This window comes from Hyperolius riggenbachi, chromosome 10, assembly GCF_040937935.1.
Source record: "Hyperolius riggenbachi isolate aHypRig1 chromosome 10, aHypRig1.pri, whole genome shotgun sequence".
Classification (NCBI taxonomy): Eukaryota; Metazoa; Chordata; class Amphibia; order Anura; family Hyperoliidae; genus Hyperolius; species Hyperolius riggenbachi.
The window spans coordinates 264,036,922-264,056,474 of NC_090655.1; the positions used below are offsets into that span (position 1 = coordinate 264,036,922).

Consider the following 19,553-nt stretch of genomic DNA (forward strand, 5'->3'; position numbering starts at 1 on the left):
GAGACAAGAGAAGATGTATATGGAATATAGCCATGTCCCTCCAGTGCTGGCATCTCACCTTCCTAGTAATAACTCACATCACAGAGACAAGAGAAGATGTATATGGAATATAGCCATGTCCCTCTGATGCTGGCATCTCACCTTCCTAGTAATAACTCACATCACAGAGACAAGAGAGGATGTATATGGAATATAGCCATGTCCCTCCAGTGCATCTTGCAGTACTGGTCGGAGTCTTAAAGGCATGCCCATGAGAGGTGCTCGGAGTCCCTTTAAGTGAATTTGGGGAGAAAAAAAGTAAAATGCCAAATGCAGTATTTTACCAATAATAAAGACAATAATGAAGACAATAATGAAAAGAACAGGCTCTTGGATGCATGCTAGTTTAAAACATATACATTTATTAGATCACTCTAAAAGGCATACAATTGAAAACATGGCGCAAAATAACCCGCCAATTATATCAGTTCTCTAAAAAGTAGAACCTTAGACCACACACCGGAGAAACACAAATGCAGTGCGGCTGCAGTCCACAAAGTTTGTGATTGCGGTCAAAACCTATACAAATTGCATGCAAGGAAGGTCCACCCAGCTGCACCATGGAATGTATAAAGGATCCAGTAAAAAGATGTAAATATCCCATTCACCATCTGATGTTGTTACTTGAGCTGCAAAAGGTCACATAGCAATATATGCTTATATCCTTGCGTGTCCAGCACTTCAAATATATTCTGGCGTATAAGACTACTTTTCAACTCCGGACTCAAGAATCTACGGTTGCCACATACGGTGGGGGGAGCTCAAACTGCCGCATCCCCGCCGTATGTGGTGGCCGTGTGAATGCAACAAGGGGGGCAGTGCTGTACAAGTATGGTAGAAGAAAATCCACTTGCCAGGATTCCTGGAAAGAAGTGACTTAATGCGGTCCCGATGACACGGTGAGGTGGCACCTCACTAGGAAGTCTTCGTATACTACAACCAGCTGATCGCCGGTAAGGTACATCGCTTGCCATGATTGGTTGTTTTATCAAAACCAGTATACTCTTATTAGTCAATATACTCTTATCAGTAAAGTGCGCTCAATAGTGCAATATTCCCACCCTGTAAACAAAAGGGCCTATACTGTGTCTATATAACACCACACCCCCACAAGGTGTCTGTGCACCTCCAATAATGTCCACCTATGGAATAAAAAAATGAAATGAATTTCTTGTTATAAAGTCCACCTGTGAAAAAAACAAATAATCAACTATATTGGATCGCAGTCCTTTTCCACCAAACATATAAGTGTACCAGTCTTTAGATTTCCACGGACACTGCGCTCTCAATGGATTCCCAATTCTTTCAATCCTCTGTGACTTTATGCTCCAGTTTGTTAACATAGAAAAAATATAAACAAACAAACATAGCGTGATTCTGTAAATAACATATAACTACACCACGTGTAATGAAATCCTCATGTGGTCTCACCACAAACAGGTATCACAGCTCCTCACCCTCCGTAATGGCTGCCAGCCCACTGGAGAGTAAACGCACATGGTGTCTGTGGGCTGGCAGCCGTTACGGAGGGTGAGGAGCTGTGATACCTGTTTGTGGTGAGACCACATGAGGATTTCATTACACGTGGTGTAGTTATATGTTATTTACAGAATCACGCTATGTTTGTTTGTTTATATTTTTTCTATGTTAACAAACTGGAGCATAAAGTCACAGAGGATTGAAAGAATTGGGAATCCATTGAGAGCGCAGTGTCCGTGGAAATCTAAAGATTGGTTGGTTGTTGTATACTAAGTACAACATACAGTACAGCACCAGTATCTGTACCTGTTTATACAGTATAGCACTAGTACATTGCTTGCTGTGATTGGTTGGTTGTTGTATACTGGGTACCACATACAGAACAGCACCAGTATCTGTACCTGTTTATACAGTATAGCACTAGTACATTGCTTGCTGTGATTGGTTGGTTGTTGTACACTGGGCACCACATACAGTACAGCACCAGTATCTGTACCTGTTTATACAGTATAGCACTAGTACATTGCTTGCTGTGATTGGTTGGTTGTTGTATACTGGGCACCACATACAGTACAGCACCAGTATCTGTACCTGTTTATACAGTATAGCACTAGTACATTGCTTGCTGTGATTGGTTGGTTGTTGTATACTGGGTACCACATACAGAACCGCACCAATATCTGTACCTGTTTATACAGTATAGCACTAGTACATCGCTTGCCGTGATTGGTTGGTTGTTTTATACTGTGTACCACATACAGCACAGCACCAATATCTGTACCTTTTTACACAATATAGCACCAGTACATACAGTACTGTATACAAATGTCCAAGAGTCAAGAGGGGCAGTCTTATAAGGCGAGTATATCCCAAAATGTATATTTTATCTGGAAAAGTTGGGGGTCGTCTTATACGCCGGAATATACGGTACATATATGCACCTCAATGGGTCAGGCAGTAAGATCCCAGTCGCAGATCCACACCTTCAAACCGCAGCTTGTGTAACTGATCAATGTTCATGAATGAAGCCAATAGCCCAACAGACATAGACACGCATGCACACAGTTCACACGCATACGTCATTACACAATGCGCCCCTTCACCGCGATCTGCGTTCCACCAGAGCATGCCGGTATTTTACTGTCCACAATGATTTTACTGAACTGCCTTTAGTGAATTGAGGCCACTGTGTTGAAAAAATTATTTATTTGTGCCTTGGAAAATGCAGAACTTAAAGGATACCCGAAGTGACGTGGCATGATGGGATAGACGTGTATGTAGAGTGCCTAGCACACAAATTTAACTAGGCTGCGTTCCTTTTTTTCTTTCTCTGCCTGAAAGAGTTAAATATCAGGTATGTAAGTGGCTGACTCAGTCCTAGCTCAGACAGGAAGTGACTACAGTGTGACCCTCACTGATAAGAAATTCCCCTTTTTATCTCTTTCTTGCTCTCAGAAGCCATTTTCTGCTAGAAAAGAGTGTTTTATAGTTGGAATTTCTTATCACTTCGGGTCACACTGTAGTCACTTCCTGTTTAAGTCTGGACTGAGTCAGCCACTTACATACCTGATATTTAACTCTTTCAGGCAGAGAAAGAAAAAAAGGAACACATGTCTATCTCATCATCTCACACGTCACTTCGGGTATCCTTTAAATGAACAGCCTATAATCTTTTGAAATATATATATTTTTGTATTTATAAGTTTTTTCATTTCATAAGTTTTTTTTTTTTATTGAGGTTGCAGGAAATGCATGATTGAAAACAATGCAGATATAGAGTTTTTTATTTTTAACAGATGTCTTTTTTTTTTTTTTTTTTTTTTTTTTTTTTTTTTTAGATTTAGCACAGCTATAGAGCAGAGGAGATCAACGTCATTTTTTCAGCATATTCTGCCCCTAAATACCTTCTGGTGAGTTTTTTGTGTGGGTGGGATAATTGTTTTATATACCAGGAAAAGCCATGGTCTTTATGCTTTCATCTAATATGTCTCTTCTCCAAAACCAGAAATGCCTACATGTGTTGTAAAACGTTGCTCAAACTGCTCTGGCTGCAAACGGGGCCCGCATGTGAGACTGCATTCCGTTACCAAGGATGAGGAGAAGCTGAGAGTGTGGCTACACAATGCTGGCTATACAGACCAGGAAATACAATCTAAGATTGACGAAATTTTGAATGATCAGAAAGCGGACCGGTTTAGAATATGTTCAAAGCATTTCCTTCCGGAGGATTATGAGCTACGCGGGAAAACCTTGTACCTGAAGAAAGACGCCGTGCCAACAGTTTTTGAAGAGGATTCCGCAGAACAAAGTCAACCAAAGAGAAAAAAATGTTGGAATAAAATGAACACTGCTGAAGGTTTCATTGTGTCATGTGGGTGTATTTGCGGTAAGTTTCGAAGTAAAGCCCAAGTTTCTACACAAACAGAGGTAACACAACCACTTGTCGGAAAATTGCTTCCAAACAATGGAAATGAAGACCTGTCAAGAAATGAGACATTTGTGAAAGAACGCAAGTACATCGTTTTTGAATCGGCCATCGACAAACTGCTTCTGAATCAAAGCTGTCCAAAAGACACCTGCTCCAGCAAGATTGTTCATTTTTATAAAAGGGTAATTGGCACCCAGCTTATTGTGCACTCTACTTGTAAGGACGGACACTACTGTCTGCTTTGGGAAAGCCAACCCAAAACAAAAGATTATGCAGCAGGTAATGTACCTTTAGGGGCTGTGATTTTGGCTAAGTGGATCAAGTTTAGAGAAAAAGTGAAAGATATATGTTTGATTTTCTCGGCTTGTTGATGTTTGCTGAGAGCTGTCTGATGGGAATGTTATACCAGGTAATGGGTGCATTTTTATTGATATGAAGGGTGTGAGCAGGAATCCAGGCGCATACTTCTTTCAGGAGAGAGCTTGCAGAGAGTAGTAGGGTTTTATTTTAGGCTAGTAGGCATCTATTTCTGTGAATGATACAAAGTGTGTATATATATATATATATATAATTTTTTTTTTTTTTTTTGATTAGGTTAAGGTGGGTACACACGTCAGGTAAAAGTCTTTGGAAAATGAAAGATCACAGACCAATTTTACCCCCTTTCATGTAGTATGAGAGACATACTCTACACAGTCTATTCTATGGAGCTGAACTCCCCATCAGATAAAAATCTTTGCAAGATGCTGCACACAAAGATGCTGTACACATGCAACAGATCAGTATCTTTATTTTTTTTTTTTTTTTTTTTTTTTTTTTTTTTAAATCTTCAAATTTTTATTAGCAGAAAATAATTATACAACAATAAATTGAGCAACATTGACATCTGCTAAATTTTTAAATAACATACGCATATTTTAACATTCAAACTCCCGTGAAATATGCACAATAGAAATAACATGTTAAGGTAAACTAACACAATATGAAAATACAACAGTATTAACATAAAAGTAAAAACAATCAAAGTAGGTTCTAGTCCCTCAATCTTATTTACTGGTGGGTCAGAATAAAGCTATTAAATGTATTATAATAAGAAGCATTATATTATGGATTAGCATAGATGCCTCTCTTAAAATTATGGCATATATTATGCGTTCTTTCTTAATCTATTCTCCATGGATATATTTAAGTTATATAAGGAAATAACTTGGGAAAGGGATGGGGAGTCACTTGATTTCCACTCACACACTATTCGATGTCTGGTGGCACAGATCACCTGAGAAATGTCAAGCCTGTAATTCAGTGGAATTTCATCTATGCTGATATGTAACAGAGCCAACTGAGGAGTTAGTTGGAAATCTTCCCAAATGTTTTCTAAAATAAAATGTACTATTTCTTGCCATAAAGTACTAATAAAGGGACATTGCCACAAAATATGATAAAGAGTACCTATCTTCCCACAATTCCTCCAACAATTAGGCGAATTATTTGGTGCAAATTTGGATACAATTAAAGGAGTAACATACCATCTTAATAAAATTTTATGAAATGTTTCCCAATGTGTTATACACTTAGAAAAACGAGAAATATGTAAAGAGGCTTGCTTAATATGAAGGATTGTTATTTTAGTTTGCATTTCTATTGACCACTGGTTAGTGTAACATTGGAGTTGATGTTCATTCCCCTTAATGAGTTCCTCATAACAAAGCGAGATGCCTTTTTTTAAGGGAAGAGTAGCACAAATATATTGTAATAATCTTTTGGGAACCAGGGGTAATTTGTGTTTTACCTTAGACCAGCAGTGCTTTAATTGAAGAAATGTATAGAATTCAGTGATTGGTAAAGAATACTTCTTAACAATCTCTGAAAACAATAAAAAATTACCATTTTGGACTAATAAATTAATACTAGTTATGCCAGATTTAATCCACCTATTTAGATTAATAGTGTTAATTAAATAAGAAAAGGTTGTTAAAGGGATAGAAGGTATCATGACTTCTTCACTTTTGATGGATTTAATCAGGTATCTCCAAGCTGAAATAGTGGATTGAATTGTGGGAAAAGAAGGAATTTTGATAGTTTTCTGTATCATATTAGCTAAAAGATAACTCTTTAGATCACCTTTAACGAGGGATTGTTCGATTTGTACCCACAATGGAAGATCAGTACGTTGATGCCACCAAGCTTTTGATATCTCAATGTTGCATGCATAGTACATAGCCCTAATGCAAGGCACACCCATCCCCCCTACCCGTTTAGGAATCATTAGTACTGTAAGCTTTGTTCTATGTCGTTTGCCATTCCATATATACTCAGTTATGATCTTATTTATTTCCTTAAAGAGAATCTGTATTGTTAAAATCACACAAAAGTAAACATACCAATGTGTTAGGGGACATCTCCTATTACCCTCTGTCACAATTTCGCCGCTCCCCGCCGCATTAAAAGTGGTTAAAAACCGTTTTTAAAAGTTTGTTTATAAACAAACAAAATGGCCACCAAAACAGGAAGTAGGTTGATGTACAGTTTGTCCACACATAGAAAATACATCCATACACAAGCAGGCTGTATACAGCCTTCCTTTTGAATCTCAAGAGATCATTTGTGTGTTTCTTTCCCCCTGCATCTCTCATGCACTGAAGTGTCAGGCTGCTCTTTTCTTCCTGCAAACAGCTTTGTCCTTGTCTGTAATTCCTCACTATGTGAAAGCCGAGCCAGCTCAGAGGACGATTTATCCAGCTTGTAAAAGATAAGAGAGAAGAGAGAAGCTGCTCTAATCTAAATAATACACAGGCAGTGTGCATAGAGGGGCCTGGAACGGGGAGTTCATAGCAGAACCACAACACTGAAGAACTTGGCAGCCTTCCAGACACAGGCTGACAAGTCTGACAAGAGAGAGATAAGTTGATTTATTACAGAGACTGTGATAGTACAAAGTGCTGCAGTAAGCCAGAACACATTAGAATAGCTTTTGGAACTTGTAGGATTATAAAAAACAGGATGCAATTTTTGTTACGGAGTCTCTTTAAAGAATTTTGGTTTAATCGGAATATGAACTGTACGAAGTATATAAGTTATCTTAGGAAGGGTTTGCATTTTGTAAGCTGCTAGCCTGCCAGCCCAAGAAAGGCTATTTAATGAAATGTTTTTAAGTTCTTTTTTAATTTTTTGTAGAAGAGGGGCATAATTTAATTTATAGAGATCATTAAAATTTTTGGAGAGTGTAATGCCAAGGTATTTTATTGAGTTTGAAACCCAGGGAAAAGGTATATTTACTTTGTAATTCTTTAATAATTTGGTTAGAAATATGAACCCCCAAGATAAATGATTTAGAATGATTAATTTTATAATATGAAGCTTTAGAGAAGCTCCCAAGAACCTCAACCAGAATTGGTAAAGATATTTTGGGACTAGTAATAGCAAGGATGGTATCATCTGCAAATAACCCAATTTTATGATGATATTCAGCTATTTGAATACCCTGTATTTCGGGGTTATCTCTAATGGCAGTTGCTAAAGTCTCCATTATTAGAGTAAATATCAATGGGGAAAGAGGGCATCCCTGTCGTGTCCCATTAGTTATAAGAAATTCTTTAGATGTGAATCCATTAGATGACACTACAGCCGTAGGACATGTGTATAATGCCATTATCCCTTGATGAATATTTCCCACTATCCCAAATTTTTTAAGTGTTGCTGAAAGAAATCCCCAATGAACCCTATCAAATGCCTTCTCTGCATCTAGAGAAAGATACAGAGAAGGCACCTTATTTAAATCTGTATAACGTAATAGGTTTATGAACCGTCTTGTTCCATCACTGGATTGCCGACCCTTCACAAAGCCCACTTGATCAAGACCAATTACAGTAGGTAGAATCTTTAGAAGTCGCGTAGCAATAATTTTTGAATATAATTTAGTATCTCCATTTAGAAGAGATATAGGCCTATAGCTAGAAGTAAGACTATCATCTTTATCTTGTTTGGGTATAATAGAAATTCTAGCTAAGAGGTATTCTTTAGGCAATGCACCTTTCTTAATGAATGAATTAAACAAATTACATAGTCTGGGAGCCAGAAGGACCTGAAAAGTCTGAAAATAATTGTTTGTAAACCCATCTGGGCCAGGAGCCTTACTAGGTTTCATACTTTTTATGGCAGCAATTACCTCAGAAATCGAAATGTCAGAGTTTAAGGTGTTCAGATGATCTATAGAAATAGTTGGTAAGTTTAAAGAGCTCAGAAAACTATAAATAATATTTTCGGTAGGTTGAGGAATACTTTGATCCAATTTCAGATTATATAAATCACTATAATAATCACTAAAAGCATCCACTATGAACTTTGGATTATATAATATTTTGTTTGTATGGGGATGGATTATACTCTTAATTCTAGCTCTAGCTTGTCTATGTTTCAATATATTTGCTAATTTTTTATTAGCTTTATTACTCTGTGAATATTGGGAGAGTTTAACCTTTGATAGCATATATTGATAATCATCTTGTAGTAAAATCCTCAATTCCTGTCTGAGCTTAAAGAGATCCTCATGCAATACACTATTAAATTTGTCTTTTAAAGAACTTTCCAAAGATTTTATTTGAGTTAGGATGTTATTAACTTTTTCTAATTTATTTCTCTTCCTAGTGGCTCCCAGCCTAATCAATATACCTCTCAGAAAAGCTTTATGAGCAGCCCATACTATAGAAGTATCCATCTGGTCACTTTCATTAATAGAAAAAAATTCTCTAAGTTGGTCACTTATATATTGTCGACTATCTTGTGTGGCAAATAGTGAGCTATTCATCTTCCAAGATCCTGTTGAAGGTTGATGTTTGTTGGACCGTAGGGAAAGTGTAATAGGGGCATGATCAGACCAAGTGATCAGATGAATTTGTACATCCTTTACAGACTGTAGCAATAGATCAGACAATTATCTGCCGATCTGAAGATCCAACCTGGTGGATCTGATCTACAGATAATTGTCCGTTAAACAAGGTGTGTATGAGGATCTGCAGATCTCATAGACTATGAATGCATTTTGCAGGAATGGATCTTTTGCAGGAACAGATCTTTTGCAGATACTGATCTGTTGCATGTGTACAGCATCTTTCTGTGCAGCATCTTGCAAAGATTTTTATCTGATGGCGAGTTCAGCTCAATAGAGTAGACTGTGTAGAGTATGCTCTCATACTACATGGAAGGGGGTAAAATTGGTCTGTGATCTTTCATTTTCCAAAGACTTTTATCTGACGTGTGTACCCACCTTAAGACTAATGCCCCTTAGGGATGGAGACATAGAGAGGAATATAATCTGTGATATAGTGCAGAGTGGAGCTGTGACTGGCTGATCTTGTATGCCATGGAATACTGAGCCCATAAGATCCTCGTGGAGCAGCTGCCACCTCCAGCTGGTGCCTCACACGTATGCACACTCAACTGACTGTGCTGTTTTGTTGGCCACACCCCCTTCAGTACCTTCCTATTAACTTATTTAAATGTCCTAACTGAAAGCAATGTGCTTGGATTTATGTGTCTTCTCTTGTAACTGACACTTGTGGCCAGGGTTTAAAGGACCAGTTTCACGAATGTTCAAATGGATACTTGTAGTGTTGGTTTAATGTGTGTAGATGTTTACCAGCTTATTTTTTTTTTTTTTTGAGTTGTATTTGATAAATAAACTTACTTTATTTATTCAGCCCCCCCCCCCCCCTGTATTGGCGACGGCGACGTGGGTTAGACTATCATAGCAAAGGGGTGTTCAGTCGTCAGTTAGAATGTAGGCATACCGCTCTCACCCCTTCCTCCATCCTCAGCTGCAAATGAGCGCTGAAACCGCCACTCGTAGACTCAGTGGGAGCGCCTGTCATAGTGACAGGTGACGTTACTGCTATGCAAATAGGAAGCCTGCGGAGGGGACCTTCTGAGTCCCGTCTGAGCAGGCACTGCTGGGGCCACCTAGTGCGTTTTAGAGACTCGCACACATGCGCAGTCTATGCCGCTCTATGCCCTGCTTATCTACAAATGTAACAGAAGCACCAGGACAGGGAGCGGCATAGACTGCGCATGTGGGCTCGTTTGCAGCTGAGGACGGAGGCAGCGGTGAGAGCGGTATGCCTACATTCTAACTGCCGCTTGAACACCCCTTTGCTATGATAGTCTAACCCACGTCGCCGTCACCAATACGGGGGGGGGGGGGGGGGGGGGCTGAATAAATAAAGTAAGTTTGTTTATCAAATACAACTCAAAATAAAAAAAAAAAAAGAAGGCTGGTAAACATCTACACACATTAAACCAGCACTACAAGTATCTATTTGAATAAATAACATTTGTGAAACTGGTCCTTTAAGAGATTACAGAATGTGCCGCTCTGGCCCTTAAGGACCAGAACCTTGTGTTAAAGTGGACCTGAACACTTGCACTGGACAAAAGGAAAACATAGAGAAATGCACCCTGTATGTATCTAGTGAGTTTAGCATGTGTAATTCCCCCTCATTTGTGTCTAATCACTAGCTGTAATTTGATATCCCACTGTGTCACATGACTGCCTTTGGCAGATAAGCATATAAGACCATTTGAAAGCACAGGATGTAACAATATGTCTGCTTCCATGAATCAGGAAGTAGAAACAGTGCAGATTTATCGCAGGATTTGTATCAGCTGTAACAAAGAAATGTTCTTTGTTTAAAGGTTATTTATGCTGTTGTGTATCTTTAAAGGATACCCGAGGTGACGTGACATGATGAGATAGACATGGGTATGTACAGTGCCTGGCACACAAATAACTATGCTGTGTTCCTTTTTTTCTTTCTCTGCCTGAATGAGTTAAATATCAGGTCTGTAAGTGGCTGACTCAGTCCTGACTCAGACAGAAAGTGACCACAGTGTGCCCCTCAATGATAAGAAATTCCCCTTTTTAGGTCTTTCTTGCTCTCAGAAGCCATTTTCTGCTAGGAAAGTGTTTTATAGTTAGAATTTCTTATCAGTGAGGGTCACACTGTAGTCACTTCCTGTCTGAGTCAGGACTGAGTCAGCCACTTACATACCAGATATTTATCTCTTTCAGGCAGAGAAAGAAAAAAAGGAACACAGCATAGTTATTTGTGTCCTAGGCACTGTACATGCACATGTCTATCTCATGTCACACGTCACTTCGGGTATACTTTAAGAGCAGAGAGGACATTCTGAGTTCAGGTCCGCTTTAAAGTGGGATTGTCAGCCACAAAACCAAATTCTGTTTAAACATTGCAGTGTGTTTAAAATGCTGCCAGAAATCTCACCCTGCAGTATAAGCTCTCCAATCTAGTCAGGAATCTCTCTGCTGTTATTATAATCTCTCAGTCCCCCAGACTCTTTTCTGTGCCATTGCCAATAACCCGCCCACCTTCCTGCTTCACACTGATTAACTAAGCAGACTGCTGCCTAGCTGAAACATTTTCCTCTGCTTACTCCTGTTTACAAGCAAGCGATTGGAGGAGAAAAGAAAAAGAAGTTAAAGGGAAGAAATGACATCAAGATTTAGCCTCAAGCTGTAGGAAATAAACCTGGTTCCCACCAGGAACAGCATTCTCTTCATTTACTATATAAAATTCACTGAAATCAAAATGTGGACAGTACAATAACATCTGTTATGTAAGTAGATCATACTTATATATGTGTTTTTTCCCCTGGTATAGTATGGCTAATCCTCCTGCTTTAATGTGGCCGTTCTGTGATCACTGTGATTGGTTCACAGTGATCACCTGGTGAGGAGCCAATGAAGCTGCCTCCTTGCCGATAGGAGGAAGCTGGACTGTCACATGACAGCCGAGTTTACTTCTGCAGCGAGCGGTGATTGGCTGGGGACAGCAGAAATCTGCAGAGTCAAATCTACACGGCATCAGAGTTGGAGAGCTGCAGATGTGGCATAGATTCCAGCTACTGCGGTCCTAATCCAGTGCACTTCCTCCTCCCCCCATCTGTGACCATTGTCAGTATGCACACAGCTTATGCTGCTCTTTGCAGGGAGCACATGGATAAGTTTGTTACCTCCCTTGTGGTATTAGTCTGATGCATCTGTCCCAAGAGAGGACGTCAGGATATGTGGTCCTAATCTTTAGATTAGTTTAATGCAATGAATGTTTGCATGTCTGTGGTATGCATGTTACAGGGCCAGTTAGGACAACTACAAATACTGGGGTACCTCTTTTCAATGTCGGTGACTATGCAAGAGAATGTATTTATTTTGTATCAAGGCCCTGGCTTTTAATTTAGCTTCAGGGATAACAGTGGTTCCTGGATGATTGATTTCTGTGAAAGCAGTTGTATGAACATTTGCATGTGAGTGTGCAAAGGGTTAAAGAGGAGCTTTCAGCCATAGTCAGAAAAAAAAAACACATATACCAGGGCTGTGGAGTCGGTACAAAAATCTTCCAACTCCGACTCCTCAGTTTTTGAAACCCCGACTCCAACTCCGGGTACCCAAAATTGCTCAGACTCCGACTCCTCGACTCCGACTCCTTAGTCTAATACTTAACAGGGCTGTGGATTTTGTACAAAAATCACGCGACTCCGACTCCCGACTCCTCAGTTTCTGAAACCCGACTCCGACTCCAACTCCGACTTCGGGTGCCCAAAATTACTCCGACTCCAACTCCGACTCCACAGCCCTGATATATACTGTAAGTAGATAAATACTTGCTCTACTTACATAACATGTATTGCACTGTTCGCATATTGATTTCAGTGATTTTTCTATAGTAAAAAAAGAGAAAATCCTTCTTAGGATTCCTCATTTAACTGTGTCTATTTTGAAGCCAATCCTGATGTTATTTCCTCCCTTACTCTCCTCCACTTGATTGTTATGCATTGCCCACCCTCCTCCCAGTCTTCAGGCACTCCCACCCAGCTCTGCAATAGAAAGTACATTGTCTCAGCATGAGAAATATTGGCAAATCAGAGAGTAAAAGAGGTGTGGGAGGGGAAGCAGGAGGGAGAGAGGCTTCAGCCAATCAGGCTGCATTAGTTAAGTCTGAGAGGAAAGTAAAGAAGCAAAAAAAGACAAACCAGCATGCCCTGCAACTTCCTTTGTGCGGCAATGTACCAAATAAGAGTCGGGTAAACTTGGTAATCACCATTTATCTTGTTTACCAGATAAAAATAAAGAATTGATTTTATGCCCGACAGTTACAGTTTAAATGACTTTGCTATTCTGTTGGCCACACCCCCTTCAGCACCTCCCTAATGGCTTATTAAAATGTCCTAACTTGAAGCAGTGAGCCTGGATTTATGTTTTTTTTTTTTTTTTTTTGCACTAAGACAATGGCTGGTGGGTCACAGCTAGGCAGAGAAGATGGAGGCAGCAGCTGGAGAGTGGTTGGGTGTCCTCTCTTGCTTTGGTCCTGGTATGGGCACTGTCCCAGCTGGGAACTTTGTTGCTCCGGCTCTTGGAGGGTTTGGGATTAGTAGGTGATGGACAGGTGGGCTCAGGTATGGTCCGGATATGGAGCTGCAGTCCCCTCTGCCTAGTTCATCAGGTGCCAGAGCCATAAGTAATGATAATGTATAGCTAATTAGCTGCAGGCCTCTGCTCCTATCTTCCTCTGTCTCCAGCTGTTCTCTCCTCACATCCTCATCCATCTACCGCTGCCGGCACTGCTGTAACCTCCCAGGAATGTGTGCATGGAGAGGAGGAGAGAAGCACCAGATGATGAGCAAGCAGGGCTGGAGAGTCGGAGCAATTTTTGGGTACCTGGAGTTGTAGTCGGGGAAAAATGCACAAACTCCGACTCCTAATGAATTTAAACTGTAATTAAAATAGAAAATATGATAACATGTTCTATTTCTCAGATTATAGTAATCATAAATTATATATACAACAATAGCTGTACTTAGTTCACAAAAAGGAATATTTTATATAAGCTAAATAACATCTATGCTGTAAGAATAAAGCCTGATGAGCCGTGTCACTAATAGAGATGGTCAATGAGATGCAAATAATTCTGCGTTGATGCTGGTTTATGCAAATTTATGCGCTCTCTTTGCTCACGAAATCAAATAATTTGATATGTTAAAATTTGGTTTGGTGACTACAAATTAAAGGGTACCTGAGAAGGATGAAAAGAAAACTTTTATACATACCTGGGGCTTCCTCCAGCCCCCTTCAGGCTAATCAGTCCCTCGCTGTCCTCTTTCACCACCTGGATCTTCTGCTATGAGTCCCGGTAATTCAGCCAGTCAGCGCTGTCCGGCCGCATGCCGCTTCCACAGCCAGGAACATTCTGCACCTGCGCAATAGTGCTGCACAGGTGTAGTATGCTCCCGGCGGCGGAGTGTGTGCATGCGCACTGCGCCCGACTAGCTCAAGTTTCTGGAACCATAGAAAAAGATCCAGGTGGTGGAGGAGGACAGCAAGGGACTGATTAGCCTGAAGGGGGCTGGAGGAAGCCCCAGGTATGTATAAAACTTTCATATGTCTCAGATTTACTTTAACTTACACAGTAGTACTATACCCTACATATGCACTCCCCACAGAGCTTCAGGGAATCCACTGAGAATGTTGTGCACACTGAACACAGAGGTGTTGTCTATCACCCATAAACCTGGTTCAGATTGTACATGAAGAATGTGTAATAGAGGAAGAATCCCCTCAATCTCCTGCAGAGTACCTGCACATCACTCTTACATGTACCCACAGTTACATTGCCTAGGGCCTGATAGATGTTCTTTGTTCCTGTCTGTACCTTTTACAAGTACTCATACCAAGGACTAGTTTTAGGCCTCGTTCACATCTATACAGCGCAGATGGCCATGTGATTGGAACGCAATGCGTATGATCACACGCCATCTGCGCTGCCACCCGCTGCACTGCTGATCCCATCCATTGACAGTGAATGGGTCAGCTCTGCGCTTGCGGGCAGAATGCATGCAGCAGTATGCAAGCGCATCATAGCGCATCGTACTGCTGCGCAGTGCATTTGGTGTGAATGGCAGAAGGGCTGTCTACCCTTCCACCGTTCTTGCATGTTACCACGTCATATGCACTTCCAAATGTGTACGGAAGCGTGTATGACTCAGTTCAGTTGTCTTTTAAAATTCCTAAGCGTTGGCAGTTAAGAGATGCATTTTATGATACATACTTTCAATCAACAAGATTGTAATATGCAAATTAGAGGAGTCGGTGGAATACTAACCTGAGGAGTCAGAGAATTTTTGTACTGACTCCACAACCCTGTGAGCAAGGCACACTGAAAAAGAGGACTGTGGTGCTGAATGTGCAGGAGACCACAGCTTATGGGATATTATCACCCCCTAGCAAATTATGTGCTTTTCTGTGCTCTGTTTATTACTGCTACAATATTACAGATATAATTTGTTATTCTTTTCAGAATTAAGATCTGAGCTCAAAGACCAAAAAACGTATTTGAGGAGTGATCAGCAGTCTATGGAGGAGGGTGACATGATGAGGGCAATTAAAGAAGAAGAAGAAGAGACATATGTGAGGAGTGATCAGCAGTCTATACAGGAGGATGCCATGATGGGGACAAATAAAGAGGAAGAAGAAGAGACGTATGTGAGGCGTGATAAGCAGTGTATGGAGGAGGGTGACAGGATGAGGACAAGTAAAGAGGAAGAAGAAGAGACATATGTGAGGAGTGATCAGCAGTCTATGGAGGAGGGTGACATGATTGGGACAATTAAAGAGGAAGAAGAGGAGACATATGTGATGGGTGATCAGCAGTCTATACAGGAGGGTGTCATGATGGGGACAATTAAAGAGGAAGAAGAAGAGACCGATATGAGGAGTGATCAGCAGTCTGTGGAGGAGGGTGACATGATGAGGACAGTTAAAGAGGAAGAAGAGACGTATGTGAGGAAAGATCAGCTGTCTACAGAGGAGGGTGACATGATGGTGGCTAATAAAAAAGAGGAAGAAGAAGAGGTATATGTAAGGAGTGATCATCATTCCAGGATGGAGGAGGGTTTAATAATAAGAGTGATTAAAGAAGAAGAAGAGATATATGTGAAGAGTGATCAGCAGTCTGCAGAAGAAGGTGACATGATGGGCACAGAGAGTAGAACAGGTGAGTAGTAATCAACATTAAAAACACACACACACACACACTACACACTACACACACACACTATTTTTTTTTTTTTTTCATTGTTCTGACTGTGTCCCTGCTCACAGGCTGGCCATATTAGGGGTTATGCGATGAACTCATGTCAGATTTTTGTCATCTAAAACTATCTTGATTATATTTGGCGACAGCTTACTTACAATAACGGTACAGGCTCCCTGATTGCTTTGGAATATGTTCTGTTCTGTGGAGAGGGGGAGGTGATGGATGAGTGAGAAGCACCCTGATACATCTTGGAATACAAATACAGTGCTAGTGATCAGGCGAGCACTTTTCAACTCTGAGAGTTACTCACTAAATTGTATTTATACCTCATTACAGGCAGTAATGCTCGTAAGGGCTGTGTTTTGACTTCGAGTGGTTTCAATTATGACTTCATGCGCTTTAGATTCAACCATAGTCGGAATTTTGAATGGAATCGCAATTTTGATTTGATTACGAGTTTAATATATGTGTTACAATTGTATTTATGGGAGGTTCCAGGCAGCAGTTGTGAAGCCCGTGTTGCATCCAATACATAACTGGGACAACACAGTTTTCAACCCAGACACCACAAAGATTTTTTTTCTTTTAACAACAACAATTGCAGAGCTATTTTTAAAACAATAGCAACAGCGGTAGCGTGTGGCTGCAGTGTAGGCTGTGGACCCTGGCAGTGGGCACACAGACAGCAGGAGTGAAATACAACAGTAGCAGCAGCAGGCAGATATTGGCATGTGACAGCAGTGTAGGCCATGGACCCTGGAGGTGGGAACACAGACAGCAGGCGTGAAATACTTCAGGAGCAGCAGCAGGAGGATATTAGTGTGTGGCAGCAGTGTAGGGGGTAAGAACACAGCCGAATAAACCAAAACCATAACACAGGAGGTTCCAGAAAGCAGTCATGCAACTGCAGTGGGGGCCTCCCCACAACTCGGACTGCACAGTTTTCATCCTAGTCACCTCCAAATATATATATATATATATATATATATATATATATATATATATATATATATATGTAAACCCCATTTTTTTAAATCTAAAAACGCAGTTATTTTGGGGGGCTTTAAATGATCTTTGCCATATTTTGCATGGCATTGAACACAGGAGAATTCCAAATACAAATATAAAACTCCTGGTAATGGCAAGATAGGCTTGATTGAGGTAGATAGAGATAGGAGTGGTCACTGTGGGGGATTCACGGTAGCCTGTGTGACAAGATACGACCAGGAGCCAACTGGTGCAGTACCCTTGGATACGGGGATAGTTCAAATAGAAAAAGAGTAATTATACTCACAAAGGTCTGTTGCAGAACCTGCAACCACCGTATGTCACCTACGGGAAAAACCATCCCCGCTCGGTATCTCAGGTCCTGCCAGAACTGGATGGTTGCTAGGATCCTACTGACTGTGGATACACCATACCAGTGGGAATGACATCTCCAGAGGTGGTGTGATCAGCAATAATGAGCGGTGGAGACACCCAAAATATGATTGTCAGATTGTATGTAAATAATAGAAAATAATAAAGACTATAAAAATGAGGTATCTACCTCTCCAGATGACACAACCCAGACAAAAAAAGGGTTTTAGATAACATCAGATTTATTTAAGCACTTTTAAAACTGACAACGCGTTTCATGGGTCTTTGCCCGCTTCCTTAGGTCAATAAGACTGCCTTAAGAAAGGGGGTGCGGGTCTCCCTCTGGTTTGGGTTTGGGTGGTGGTGGCTGAAGCAGTAGGCTGTGGCTGCTGGCTTTCATGCCCACTGCTGTCCCTTGCCGCCATGCTGCGCTGCCCCTTCCTCTCATGCCTTCGCTCCTGTGCCTCCTCCTCTGAGCTGCCTTCAGAGATATCAGGCACAAAAGCAGGGTCCTGCCACTTATCATACAACTCCTCCTCTGACCCCACCACCAGCACTTCTGCCCCCACAACTCCCGCCACAGGCCCCTCCTCAGGTCCAACGTCTAGTTGTGATTGGAGAAGCACAACATCCTCCTCCTCCTTGTCCTCCACTTCACCACCTGGCACATCCTGGCCCCCATGTCCCAGGTTCAGATCCACCTCCTCCATTACGGACATCCACAGCCTCCCAGACGCTGGCGTGAATGTCAGTGGGCTTTAGTCCATAGAAGGGCTGGGCTGCTCTGGTTGCCGTGACAAGTGGAGGTCATTGGCTGCTGCTGGGAGGAGTAGGCACAGTGAAGGTCTGTGTGGAACTGATGCCCGGCTGCTCTGCCACCAGCTCCACAACTGCCTCCACCTGAGCGTGCCAAAAATGGGTGCAAAGCGCTGCTCCTCTGCACTGCAGCTCTCAGCTCCCTCCCCCCACAGATGAGCGCCCGCTGGCTGGTGGCGTACCAGCCAGACAGCTGGCAGCGATAGCACTGCCCCTCCTGACTCTGCCCCTGGCAGACATCCTACACACAGTAAAAGTAAACTTTATTAACAGTAAATTCCAGAAAAGTGTGAAATGTGTGGGGTTTTTAAATGGTGAATATGTGGTGTTTTTCAACAGTGAAACATTTATTTTTCTTTTTTTTTTGACACAGACAGACAAACGACAAAATACACGAAATGCGCACAGACGACGTTGCTGGAAACTGACTAAGTAACTACCTAGTAAGTAACTACACTACACTAAATCTCTGATGGCCAGTGAGGACTAACGCTAACAAATGTGCGCTGCTACCAGTAGCTGCTTCACTGATGGGAAACCATATAGATAACTAGACTATAAATACAAAACAGAGATGAAGGGTTTTTTATTGAGTGGGGGGAAAAAAAAAATAGGTATCTCACTGATACTACTCTACTACTATAATCCATGCACAAACTGAAAATACAGTAAGTTCACTTCACTAGAAGTACACAGTAAGTGAACAACACTAAAATAACTCTGTGTTATAGATTAGAGACTGAGACTATCACTTGACTTCACTACAGGCAGCACAATCTGACACTGACTGATGATAATAGGCTAACAGAGGCGCCTAGCGTTGATGATACTGGCAGATGCTGTTTACTCCTAGCTGTTATGGCCTGATGAAGCGGGTTTGTATTCCATGAAACGCGTTGCACTTTATTTGGAGTATCCAATAAAATTATTTTGACTGAAAATCTACAGTCGTATGTTCTGCTTGGAGGAGGTGAGTCCACCACCGCCTCCTCTATTACCAAGATGGGTTTTTAAGTTCTTTTAGTGTTTTTTATCCTGTTGGCGCCTCTGTTATCCTATTATCTACATCAAGTCCACCCTTGGTGGAGGGTTGTACCTTTCCTTCTTCAACTACAGAGAGCGACTTTTTAATCCTGAGTGGGGTCAGGACAATCTCCCCACATGCTTTGACAGTGGTTGCCTAATTAGTAACCCTGGTTTGTTAGCATTAAATTAATATTATTGCTCTTCCAATTATACATTATCAGTACATACTACACTATATTGGTGTTCTTGCTGTTCTCTCTTTTTGACACTGACTGAGACGCACTAATGCTGCTTCAGACTGCTGG

At 41.1% G+C, this 19,553-nt stretch overlaps 1 pseudogene; it reads left to right on the top strand.

Moving 5' to 3' along the window:
• Positions 1-19,553, top strand: part of LOC137535436 (zinc finger protein 850-like) — a 93,963-nt pseudogene that overhangs the window by 13,428 nt on the left and 60,982 nt on the right.